Source organism: Brienomyrus brachyistius, unplaced genomic scaffold (assembly GCF_023856365.1).
Source record: "Brienomyrus brachyistius isolate T26 unplaced genomic scaffold, BBRACH_0.4 scaffold60, whole genome shotgun sequence".
Classification (NCBI taxonomy): Eukaryota; Metazoa; Chordata; class Actinopteri; order Osteoglossiformes; family Mormyridae; genus Brienomyrus; species Brienomyrus brachyistius.
Genome location: NW_026042335.1, coordinates 1,379,682 through 1,392,361, shown reverse-complemented (window position 1 = coordinate 1,392,361; position 12,680 = coordinate 1,379,682). Strand labels below are relative to the sequence as shown.

Sequence of the window (12,680 nt, the reverse complement as noted above, 5' to 3'; positions counted from 1 at the left end):
GGGAGGTATATTTACCATGGTTTAGCGTGGAAAGTGGGTGGCTTATTGGGAGTGTTTTATGTATTGAGCATTTATTTATGCATAATAACGAGGTATGTTAAAGTCTAACCTATCCCTGCTTTAGACCTTTTGGGGGGTGTGCAACACTGCATGATGGTGGGTGGCGCTAGCTGCTGACTTGGTGCTCCGTAGGTTACATAGCATAACCCGTATTCCTGCCTGCATTCACTTAAACCTGGTATCTTTTATGAACAGTATATTTAGTAAAGAATAAAGGAAAGTGTATTTGTTACCGTGTTCTGTGTGGGTTTTTGTGAGGAATCTGGGGACGACGACCTGACCGGTTAAAAGAGGCGGTGGCAGCGTAAGGAAATTGCTGTGACATTACAGTCTATTGGGTGGGTGGTAACGGTGACTCTTAGCATCTTGCGAAGACTTCAAAGGTAAACCTTACAACGAGAACACGTGTGTACTTTTCTAGGCGTGCTTCCAGAACAATCCCATAAGACGTTGCTTAAGGGACAGCTTGACTGCGGAATGAAAGAATGTGGTGTTCTCTGTAAATACAACACTGCAGGAAAGCTTCACAATCAGGATTGAGGAGAGCCTAAAAATGAGACGCAATTTGAATAATCTAACCGTAAATTAGATTTTTGCTGATCGGGTGCAGGATCCCGCCTCCCCAGCTTGTAGTATCACAGCTTTTTATTTGTATGCATACGTTCTTTAAAATGCCTGGTGCGTATGTCATTGATTTTTGGGATGAGCAATGCCACAATAGCCGAAAGATTGTGTTACTGTTATAACGTAAAAGAATGTACAATGTGCGTTGATTACCTCATTAGTACTATTCCAGGGTGCTTTCTTAGGGAAAATATATTAAACTTGTATGAAATGAACCTGCAGTGTCGACTCAACCTTATCAACCAAAGTTTTGTTATACCGCGACAAGGCTGAAGTTGTCTTCTAATTCTCCAGCTTCTTCGCAGGATCCGTGCCTCCTTAAAAGGGGATGCCGTTTCGACCGAATCCACTAGAGGGCGCTGCTAAATTGAAGACTCCATAAATGTATTCCTTATCTCTGAAATGTGTTCTTTTAAATTAAATTTGGAATCTGAGCTGTGTATTTGATTTCTCAGATATTATTTCAAGATACGTCACTACAATTTTCAGTTTAATTCCGTACAATTTCTGAAATTGGAAGTCTTTCATTAAGATGTACTGCACAAGCTGCAGTTTCTGTAACTTGTCGGATTTAAGGTACCGCAGTTTAAATGGACTTCATATTCGTTCACTTACATTTTGCCCAGACTACCTCAAATTCGACAAGATACCCTGATAAGCCAGTAACTCCGCTTCATAGTACAGGCCGCTGTTCTCGTTTAGTTACATTTATTTTTGTTCCTTGTTGTGGTTTGTGTTTTCTAGGGTCGGTGCCTGGTAATTGTTCCAATCGTTGCTCGTTGTCCTGCACCCTCTGTGATTGGTCGATTGTCTGATGTCCCACACTTTGATCCTCTTATTAGCCCAATTGGCTTGTTTAACTGCCTGCCTCTGCTCAGTTGTTTACTCGGTCATTGTGTGTTCATGTTGCTCTGTGTTTTATAATCCTGCTTCCTCTGTTATACCTCGTCTGTGTATATGTATGTGTGTGCGCCGAGACACATTAGGGGATGACGAGGTTCAATATTTATTAACTTCAGCTCCGGGTCTAACGCACACACACTCAACTTCACTGTGTTGCCTTCTTCGACTTCCCTCCTGTGCTGCCTATAACTATATGCTACTACTGCCCTCTCGTGGTTGAATCCAAGCTATTACAGTATCTATGTATGTGTGTATTTATATGTATGTATATATAATATAGTGTGTGTGTGTGCAGGAATATATATAACCAATCAGTACAGGACAACAAGAAGCAGACGGCGTAACAAGGACCGAAAGTAAGAAACCTTAAACACTAAGGGTTAATAACGCTAGAGAAGACTTAATGAGTCTAAGCAGAACAAAGTTAGACAAGGCACAAGCAGGTTAAACCTTAAATAGGGACACAAAGAGAGACAAAAGATACTAAGGAAACCAAAAACCAATAAAACCTTAAGAGGTGAACTCATGACTGGAGGGGTTTAGCCTCTAAGCCATTTACTCAACCCACTGAGCGACACCTGCTGATCAAAAGGACACAAGACACACAGGACAGGATCGGACAGGTACTGGCGCAAACGTTTAATTGTCTGGTAAAATTTAACTTCATAGAGGTTTAGGAACTGAAGTGGTGTCTATTTAGCCATCCAACAAGACATCAGTAACTTTTTGGAGAACAGAACAAATTCTTGTTAGTTTTTGTTTTACTTAATTTTTTTCTGAGCATTTTACTACACTTTCTAGCCACATAAATAGCTTTAAACATTTTCTTTGACTGCCTACGACTTTTCTTCAGTACTGTGTATGCATCTACATGCATTTCCTCAGACAGAAAAATGACCTGGAACATGTCGTCCTTGGTTAAATTTGAGGCATTTCTGTATGCGATTAGCAGGTAATCTGGGTGTTTAATGTCATTGCATGCTTGTTGATTTTGACTCCACTCTTCTTTGTACACATTATTCTCACAAATAGAACATGACAGCTGTACAGCCAAAGGATTTATAGCATCTGCTTTACCCTGAGACACATGGGGCTCTGAGGCTCACAGCTGGGACTCAAAATGCTAAATGAGAATCACTGAATATTTACTACCACATGTATGTATGATGCCCTTGTTCTTTTAAAAGTTGCACAATTTCATTTTCGTAAATACATTAATAAAACAAACCTGAGCAATTTCATAATAGGAAATAAATGCTTTTGCATGATTATTTGTCCAGCTATGGACATTCAGTGGCACCCCCAGAAAATATAGATTTAGATCCTTCCCTGAAGACACCCACAGCGTGAGGACCAGTAATATAACTTTTAAGGAGGAAAAGTTGCAACTACTTGAAGCTAGTCCATAGCCATACTAACAACTGAAGCTTACTTTATGTTCCTCATTGGAGTTGGTACGTTCCAGCGGTCTCTTCTGCAAGCTCAGTCAGTGATGCAAACAAGAGATGTGATTAGTGCGGATATTTCTGGATGTTTGGCGCAGATTATGGTTGAGTTTCGATACAGAGGACTGTCTATACAGCATGGCAGTTACTGATGGAAGAAATCACTGAGCCATTTCTCCAGTTTATTTTAGGAACCTTGGTTCCTGTTTCTGACCTGTGTGTTCCTAGTTTGCATGTTCTCTCTCTCACGCACGGATCTGGCAGTTCTAGATTCCACCTGCAGTCCAAAGACATACAGTGAGGCTGATGGGTATCTCCAAAGTGCCTGGAGGGTGGTTTGCCCCATGATGGTCCCGGGTGAACCCAGCTTTGTGCCCTGTGTTGCCTGATAGACTCTAGTCCAGTCTGTAGTGCTGCACTGTATTCCGTGGTAGGAAGGAAGTAGTGGGGTTTGGTTAGGCTTCAGAAATATTGCATAGAGGTTATAAAAAAACGCAGCCTTGCACAGATGGCACAGAAGGGTGCAGGGGCATGTCAGATGAGCCGTGGTACCTCCTCAATGCCAGTTCTAGTGACCAGTTATCAAGCCCAGTCAAGCGGGCAGAGAGGAAATGATTCTTATTCCTCCATAAAAGTTGGTGCTCTCCTCCATGCATGGATGGATGGATGATTGCAGGAGCCCGACCATGACCTGTAGCAGCAGCGTTTGTCACCACTCAAATCACACGTTTGCCTGTGGCCCCCTGTTGGCCAGAAGCAGTTACTACACTAAATATTATGTATACACATTCCTTTTAGGAAATGCTGAAGCAGCCCGATCTGCTAACCAGGATCATGCACCATGTCAAGCAGCTCATTTAATCTCAGACTGGTTTCTTGAATGAGTTCCCTGTATTCAAATGGTCTCTACCGTCACCAGATCTGAAACCAATAGGGCGCCTATGCGGTATGGTGGTGGAATGGGAGATTCACACCATAAAGGTACAGCTAGCAAATCTGCAGCGAATTATATCTATTATGATTCTGTCATGTCAACGTGGAACAAAGTCGCTGAACAGTGTTTCGAGCACCTTTTTGAATCTATGCCATGAAGAATTAAGGCAGTTATGAGGACAAAGTGGGTTTCAACCTAATACTAGCAAGGTGTATCCAGTAAAGTAGCCAGTGGGTGTATTTCTAGTGGCGGTGGGTGAGTTCTGACCACCAGCACCGTGGCAGTGCCATGCATGTGGATACCAAAGCAGGCTGTCTCATTACATTGTTACTGCAGTATAATAGGCAGCAGACATCAGTTACATTACAGCGATCAGTTATATTACAGCGACAGTGTTTATAGGCTTAGGGACCATATTTATTGTCTCAAAATAATAATAATAATAATGATGATACATTTTATTTAAAGGGGACTTTCAAAGCACACAAGGACACAGCACAGAATTACACAACGAATAAGAACAATCAGAATAAAAACTAATTACAAAACTAAAACAGTATAAAAATCTAAAAGAATTTACAGGGAGAAGGCACTCTTAAACAGATGCACTTTGAGTTTTGATTTAAAAAGAGAAAATAATGTACGTACTGAGTTTTTACAGATGTATCTGCGAGGTTTTTACTTTGCCAGAAAACGTCTCGACGTTTAGACCCAAAGGTCTGGTCCGGTGGCCCGGAGTTACACAGACAAGTTAATAATAGCAGTGTGATAGATGCCGGTATTGTGCGATCGTGACAGGTTGGGCCATTTCACACTTTAGTGTCTTCAGCTGGCTGCCGTTGCTCTCCTGTGATTTATAGCACTTCGGAGGCTCAGTGAACCCAGTCAGGTGTGAACATGCTTAAGAGGCGTACAGATCATTAAAAAGCTGGAGGGTCCCGTAAATTGTAGAAACACAAAGGAAAGGATCATGTATCTAAAGGTACTGTGAGAAAAAGAAGCGTATCTAACAGACGTTTGGAAAAAGCTTTGTCCATTAACAGGGAGGCAGTGTGTTGCTCAGTGGGTTACAATGCTGTGTGTGTGATCTGACAGTTGCTAGCTGAAATCCCAGGGTCTGCAGAGACCAAGCCCCCTGATGGCTTAACCCGTTTTTCCAAACAAATTTCTAAAACTCAGTCAGTACGCAAGGATGCATTTCTGTGGAATTTGTTTTGGAAGTTAAATGAAAGTTTTTTTTTTTGGCATTACATGAGGACTGAATGAGATTTTGTTCCCAACACTAAGTTTTGATCAGGGAGGCTGACTTTACGTTACTGGTGGTCTCATCTCAAAAGTGATTAAAAAAGCGGATCTGGTGAGTTTCGGAAATTTGCTCTTAAATCTGTCAAGGGACCGACTTACCCTTCTTTCTCAGAAATGTACGTTGCTTCGGGTGAAATTGCCAGCTCAATAAATAAGATGTAACAGAACTCTGCCATTCATTCGGATTTTGGGTTGGCCGATGTTTTAGTACAAAGGAAAACGCAGAGATAAAGAGCTCAGTAAACGTGCTTCGCTCTCATTCAGCATCACTGTGGCTCTGGACTATTCCCCAGTGCGTGCTGTGGGTGCCGTACACAGCTGAGATCCACACACTGCGCTTCACAAGGCACAGCCCTTACACGGCCCCTCATGCCTCTATCCTCTGCTTCACCTTGATCACTTAGCCTATAACTTAACCAGCCTGCTCCCAAATAAAGGCTGATTTACATCCGCTCCCAGGCTGGGCCGTGGACACCCTCCCTCAGCATTACCCCTGACTCGCGCTGTGATAAATCAGATTATGTATTTGGCATTGGTGGCGTGACCTTATGCCACAAAAGGAGCGGGACATCTTGGTTACACACACCTAATATAACAGGGCTCTGTGACATTACCCATTCAGTACAGATCAAAGTGGGGGTTTTACAAGCATTTCGGGGGGGTGGGCAAAGGTCACTCTTTGCATGCTGGAAAGCACATGGCAGGGAATCTGCAGAGATGGCTGATAATTATATGGGCTCAGCTGTGGGCTTTGACCTGAACTCTAAAGTCCAAAATATTGCCTTCCACACACATATACTCTGCAATACGCACTGCTGTCTGGTCTCCGAAAAGGGACCACAGTAAAGGGAACTGACTGAAATCGCACTGCACAGTGATAACACACTGCACTGCAGCGATGAAACTGGTGTCCTGTTACTCTGATACTTCCGGAAGGTGCTTGAAAATTGACATTTTAAATGATGACTGCTATAGCCACCTCACTGTACTCCACTGTACTCCATTGTACTCCACTGTACTACACCAGCCCACAATGTTTAATTTGCACCTTAATTTTACAACTACCGATATCATCACTTTCGTTTTACTGTAATATTTTATGGGTTTTTGTTATTTCAGTCTTAATTATGATAATCTATCTTTTTATATATTTTGTTTTTCCCAGAAGCTGGTGGGAAAATTATTTTGATGCACATATGTACAGTGTATGTTAGTATATGACACGTAAAGTACCCGGATGGAGTAATGATTAATGATATATACATGTAGACTAAATGAAAATGGAAAAATGGAAATTATATAACAGGGACATATGTGCTGTAAGTGAAAATGTAAATGTTTTATGAAACAGGCCTGGGGGCTGAAGCTAATTCAGTGGTAAAGACATGAGCTCGTCTCTTGGAGGTCGACGTGAGGAGGTCTGCACTGGAAAAGACCACACTGAGTGAGTGTACCCTTATTGGTAACTGAAGGGTAACAGCGGGAAGCTGTTACTCTTCAGTCAACTTCACTATCCAATGTTGTGTCAATAGTCATGATCAGCAAGGAACATTCTTAGATATTAAAGTCGTTTACTCTGGTATTTGCGCTCTGGCTGTGAATGCAGCAGCTGTCCACAGTGTAACAGGCAGGCAGGTACACAGACAGACTGACTGGCAAGCAGATAGATAGACAGACAGATGGAGAGGCAGGCAGGCAAGCAGGTAGAGAAATAGAGAGACAGGAAGGTAGATAGACAGGCAAGCAGACAGACAGGCAGGTAGATAGACATGTCTAGGAGGGCAGAATGAGGCTGTGAGACCCTGATAAATACTCCTGCTTCCTGTGAGGTTTTATGTATTTCCTCTCCAGGACCAAAGAGCTCTCTCCCTTCCTCCATCTCTGAGCTACAGGATGGTATATGTCACCTAACCTCTGCACACTGCACGCAGTGATTTGCAGTGATTTGCAGTGATTTGCATATGCCATAGGACGCTTGGCCCTTTGCCTCCTTCCTGATCCAAACTTCCAGGGTCTCCATGGGTAACCAGCATCCTGGTGCCATGAAGAGGGTGTTGAGGAAGAGGAGAAGCTTCATGGTGTAGTAATACCAGCCACATTTAAATCAACATGTAGGAAAAAAAATCACCTGAGCTGCAAAACACATAGCAATCCAGTGGGGGCGCTGTTTGGCTCATTGAGTTTGGATGCTATGTCTATAATGGGAAGGTCACCTGTTCAATGTCACTACTGGGCCCCTCCGTAGGGCCCTTAACCTCCCGTTACTCCAGGCACTGTTTGGCCCTGCTTTCTCAAAAATGTCGCTTTTTATGAAATTGTCTGTTAAATCTAACATTCCTTTAATTGATAGAAATGTGCATCACTGGTTGAAGGTAAGCAAGTACTTAATAACAGTGATAAATTCAGTGTCTTACTTTTAACAGGGTTTTAAATACATATATAAAGCAAGCTGTGATTGGAAAGCAGTTCATACCCAAAATGGTACAGATGGCCAAAAAAATCCATCCGTCTGTGTCTGCACTCGTTCTGCCGTCTCATTCGAAACCAAAGCGGGTCGTACCTCCCACTACACCTGTTGTCAGTCAGAAACATCCATCCATTTTCCTATTGGGTCGTGGGGGGTCCGGAGCCTATCCCAGAAGCAATGGGCACGAGGCAGGGAACAACCCAGGATGGGGGGCCAGCCCATCACAGGGCACACTCACACACCATTCACTCACACATGCACACCTAGGGGCAATTTAGCAATTTCAATCAGCCTCAGCATGTTTTTGGACTGTGGGGGGAAACCGGAGTACCCGGAGGAAACCCCACGACGACATGGGTAGAACATGCAAACTCCACACACATGTGACACAGGCAGAGACTCGAACCAGGGTCCCAGAGGTGTGAGGCAAGAGTGCTAACCACTGCACCACCATGCCACCCCAATTGATAAATCAACCTGTTTATTTCAAGGCAACACAAGTTTTAGATGGGAATATTTTACATTATTGATTTAGTTTTAATAGCAAGACCCCAAAGCTGGTATCAGTATCAAAGTCAAAATTTTGGTATAAATCCATCACTAATGTGATGTATTCATGACATGCAAAGTCTATACAGACAGGCACAGAGGCACACACACAGAGAACATGGCTGGGGTTCGAGTGGCCTGTATACCTGGAAATGGGAGGCCACCATGCTAACACTATATAGTATATGGTTCTTATTTTTAATTATTGAAAATTATCTAATTATTTATATGGACCATAACAGTGTATGCAGAATTATACTCGTATGTGGCATTAATGGCTGATATAATAGGTATGGAATACGTACTGTAGAAGACTGTTGCAACAAGTTGTCAGGTGCCTGACCAAGCCTCTTCGCAAAGGAAAATCGAGAGATTATGAGCTTAAGGGCCAATAAGGCACAGTTTACGTCTCTGCAAGGTAATTAAGGAGAAGCAACTCTCAGCATTATTACTGTACATGCGATGTAATGATCGTGGGCAGCATGGTGGTTAGTGCTGCTGCCTCACAACAAAAAGGTTCTGGGTTTGGACCTGGGTTCTCTCTGTGTGGAGTTTGCACACTCTCCCCATGTGCGTGGGGGTTTTTGCAGGGGCTCCAGTTTCCTCCAACGATCCAAAAGTGTGCAGGATAGGTTGACTGGTGAGTCTAAATTGGCCCTGCGGTGTGTTGGCGACTGCCCAGGTTTGGTTCCTGGGATCTGTCATTATGAGCTTAGCTGAACCTGCTTATGTGATTATTTATTTTTTTGGTTATTCATTCTTGAAAAAAAAAGGCAAAGTATAATATCGCCAGATTTTGGGGTGAAGGATGGTATCTGAATACACTAATCACGAGTAATAAAATGCCACTATTTACTACTGTAAACATTACTGCACTGTAGAAATGTTTGGTTGACATGCAATACAACAGTGAAACGACAGGGGGTGCTAAGGCGACAGAAGTACAGTGTAAAGTTGAATTGACATAGAAAAATGTTCTGTCAGGTGAGAAATCGACATTACGGAGCCCCTGATAGAACCTGTGCAAAAACAAATTGCTCTTACTTTCACACAGTCCCTTCAGGGGCTCCGTAAGACACAGGCAAACTCTGTCAAAATGTAGTTGTCACAGACAAATGCTTTGTCACATAGTCAGTCGACATGGACTGTGTGCTGTTTACATATTTTTGTAACAGAAACACAACAGAAACAATTTCTTAAATTTCACAGGCCATTTATTGCAGTGTAGTCAGTTTATTAATGAAATTGGAATTTTGTAAATATAAGAAAATTATACTTGCTTAGATTTTCATTTTTTGCAGTAGAGTTACAAAACCTGCTTTCAGGTAAGTCACTTCAGCTTTCATAGTCCCTGGTGGATGGATAAATCATTGCAAGTACTTTACACACAAAGAGGTAAGGAGCGGATCATGCCGGCCCCCATGTTCATTACGTCATCGTGGGGGATCTCATTTTATGGTGCGTTCGATTATCTCTCGGAACTCGGAAATTCCGAGTTGGGTGACATCACATCCTACAATCTCCCGTTTAAGCTACCACAACTCGGAACAAACATGGCTGCCTGCATGAATATGTTGCTGTGTTGTTGCTTTATATTTTAGCAGTTTTGGAGTAAGATTGTTATTTCAGAGAGACAAACAAACAAGAAACAAGAACTAGTCAAACCACATTAAAAGCTTTATAAAGTATTTTAGTACATTCATAGCGATATTCTTTTTTCGAGAGGCAAACAAACTACAAACAAACCAAAAACACTAACAAGTCTGGTAAAAATCTGATATTGCATGTTAGGATACTGTTTACGGTCACGATATGGTATTCCTTCAATTGAACATGTGCAATTGCATTTATAATTATACATTTAACAAAAAAAACATTTTTAAATATTTGCAAAATAGAATTACTGAGGCTTACACACTATTGAGTGTGTAAGCCGCCATGTTGAAATTACGTCACAGGGGCAACTTGGACAAGAAAATTCTGTCCGACATAAAAGAGGCATGTTTCCGAAGGGAAGTGACATTTTTCGTGACGTTTTCGTCCGAGTTCCCAGTTGGAGACAAATAATCGAACGCATCAATAGTCAAGGTTCCACCCAGAACCCAGCAGGGGCCAGTCATGGATCAGCCAAGGACCAGCCAATGCCCCATCATGGAAACAGGAGAAAATTCAAGTGACTGCATCTGTACTTGATCCTTACAAAACATCCTCGGGAACAACTATGATTCTTTAGGCTTTTATACATGGTGATTATGTTCTCCAGTCTTATGCCCCTGCAGGTTCGGGATCTCCTCACTCCCCTGGTTGACGTCCTCCTTGTCTCTCCACAGAAACCAAACTCAGGGCTTTTATGTGGAGAACTTGTCCACTGTTGGACACTCTGGAGGACTTTATGTTATCTGGATGTGTCTCTGTGGGTTTTTCTGGTTTGCTGACTGCCTTGCCTCCGCACACATTGTTCCAGGTTTGAGGAGCAGACACACATCCTCGCAGGCCCAGAATGAGCTCTCCAGCCGCAGCCACTCCATCCTGACAGTCTCCATCAGAGCTAAAGCAGTGAGACGCCTGTCTTTCTACCCTCTGCACATTCCTGTGCTTCTCCTGCTGCACTCTTTAAGAATCCATCTCTGCTTTAATGGGGGCTGATCTTGGGTAGAGTGAACATCCTCCGAAACCTACATCTTCTTTCTTAGGCTAATAGTGATGAAGGCACAGCCACCAAGGGGAAACTGTGCCTAGTGGATGTAGCCAGAAGTGAACGGTTGAGGGGGCCCAGTTCCTCAGAAGATCTCCTGGAAGAGGCTGCCAACATCAACCAAAGTCTCTTGTCTTTGGGTAGGTGTCAGCTGTACAGTATCTGTCTCCGACAGCAAAACAGGATCTTCGAGGTGCTTCATGATCTCCCCTGTGTCTGCTTTCTCTCTCTATGCAGGCAAGTGCATATCCGCACTAGTGGACCCTAAGAAGAAGAGCGGGCACATTCTGTACTGCGACAGCAAGCTCACCAAGCTGCTCTCTGATTCCCTGGGTGGAGCAGGCATCACACTCATGGTTGGCAAGCTTACCAAGAGGACACGCTTCACAGAACCCTTGCTGCTTGCTTGATGAGCCAGTTTCTTCCCCTCAGATCACCTGTGTGTGACATCAAAGAACTGATTACTGATTGCAGCAACTCAGCCTTTCCACAACATTAAAGCTGCTTATTCCCCCCCCCCCCATACCATGAAGAAATAATCTCTGTGGCTCCCCTCTCCCCCTCCCTCAGCCCCCAGTCTGACCTGAACATTTGCACTTCCAGTAAAAATGCGCCCCAAACACACTGACACCAAGCTCCCCTGCCCTCCTCTGAACATTATTAAAGCTACACCCTGAACACTCTGTGTGACTGACATGAATGAGAAGCATCTTTATTCATAATCTCTGTAGCGGAGGTCAGAATACAGAGTGTCATTATTCCCGTCTTTCTTCTGTCTCCTGGGTTTTGGCTTCTTAAGGTTCAGGGCAGCGTAATTCAGTGTGTCCTCGTCATGGCACTGGGGAGACAAAGATGGCAGAATTGGATGGATTAAATCGGTTTGCTATTACTTATTTTCACAAATAGCACTTAAAATGCTGATCCCAGGATGGAAATCAGTCTGAGGTTCATTTGTTTTACTGACGATTTGTAATTTGAAATATTTATTACATACTTGCTTGCGTGACCATTCCACTTTTGATATATCACTGTTCTTTTCATCTGTTTAAAATATATAACACATCAATATATTATTTAATTTCACACGGTATCATACAGTGGTCAGATAACATTCCAAATTTTCAAGCAATCAACATCGTTTTTGTCTCAAAAATGAAAGTAAAAATGACTTCTGTCAATTTAAGTGTGCATGTTTGGATACGTGTTATTTGTTCTCAGATATCATATATAATAAAATTGCTATAAAGGAGATCTTGGTAATAAAAGTTATTGATATGCAACTTATTGCAACATGCATATTTCAATATATTTTGCAAAATATGAAAGATATACAAAAATGTAAATCTTGCAGTACAAAAAGTTTTATGTAAATAATGTGAGTTTTTAAACTGGGTTACCTGCAAGAGTGGTTTTAATATGAAAATGTTATCTATCATAAAACAATTTAATATTTCTATAATTTGTTAAGGAAGGACATTTTGTCCTTCTTCTGAGTGCATAAAGCCGGGCAGCGTACCTGCACAGTGTGTACAGGTCAGTTTACATCTTATATAAATGAGAGCAACGTTCAGAATAATGCTGCAAGATAAAACTATCAGCAAGCCAGAGTGAAGAGGATCCAGCAGCTTCTGAAAGCCTGTAACAGAGAGATAGATTTCAGCATAATGATATAGAGACACATTTCCCATTTGCTTACAT

General features: G+C 42.4%; 2 long non-coding RNA genes across 2 annotated transcripts; one reads left to right on the top strand and one right to left on the bottom strand.

Annotated features, from left to right (window-relative positions):
• Window positions 1-2,167: 2,167 nt before the first annotated feature.
• Window positions 2,168-11,339, top strand: LOC125725084 (uncharacterized). Its single transcript, XR_007387316.1, has 5 exons — window positions 2,168-2,210; window positions 6,623-6,715; window positions 10,752-10,843; window positions 10,981-11,122; window positions 11,220-11,339. It is a non-coding gene; the product is annotated as an uncharacterized LOC125725084 (long non-coding RNA).
• On the bottom strand, window positions 9,944-12,202 carry LOC125725088 (uncharacterized). Its single transcript, XR_007387321.1, has 3 exons — window positions 11,977-12,202; window positions 11,678-11,820; window positions 9,944-11,419 (listed from the first exon to the last, which is right to left on the bottom strand). It is a non-coding gene; the product is annotated as an uncharacterized LOC125725088 (long non-coding RNA).
• Between the last annotated feature and the right edge of the window lie 478 nt (window positions 12,203-12,680).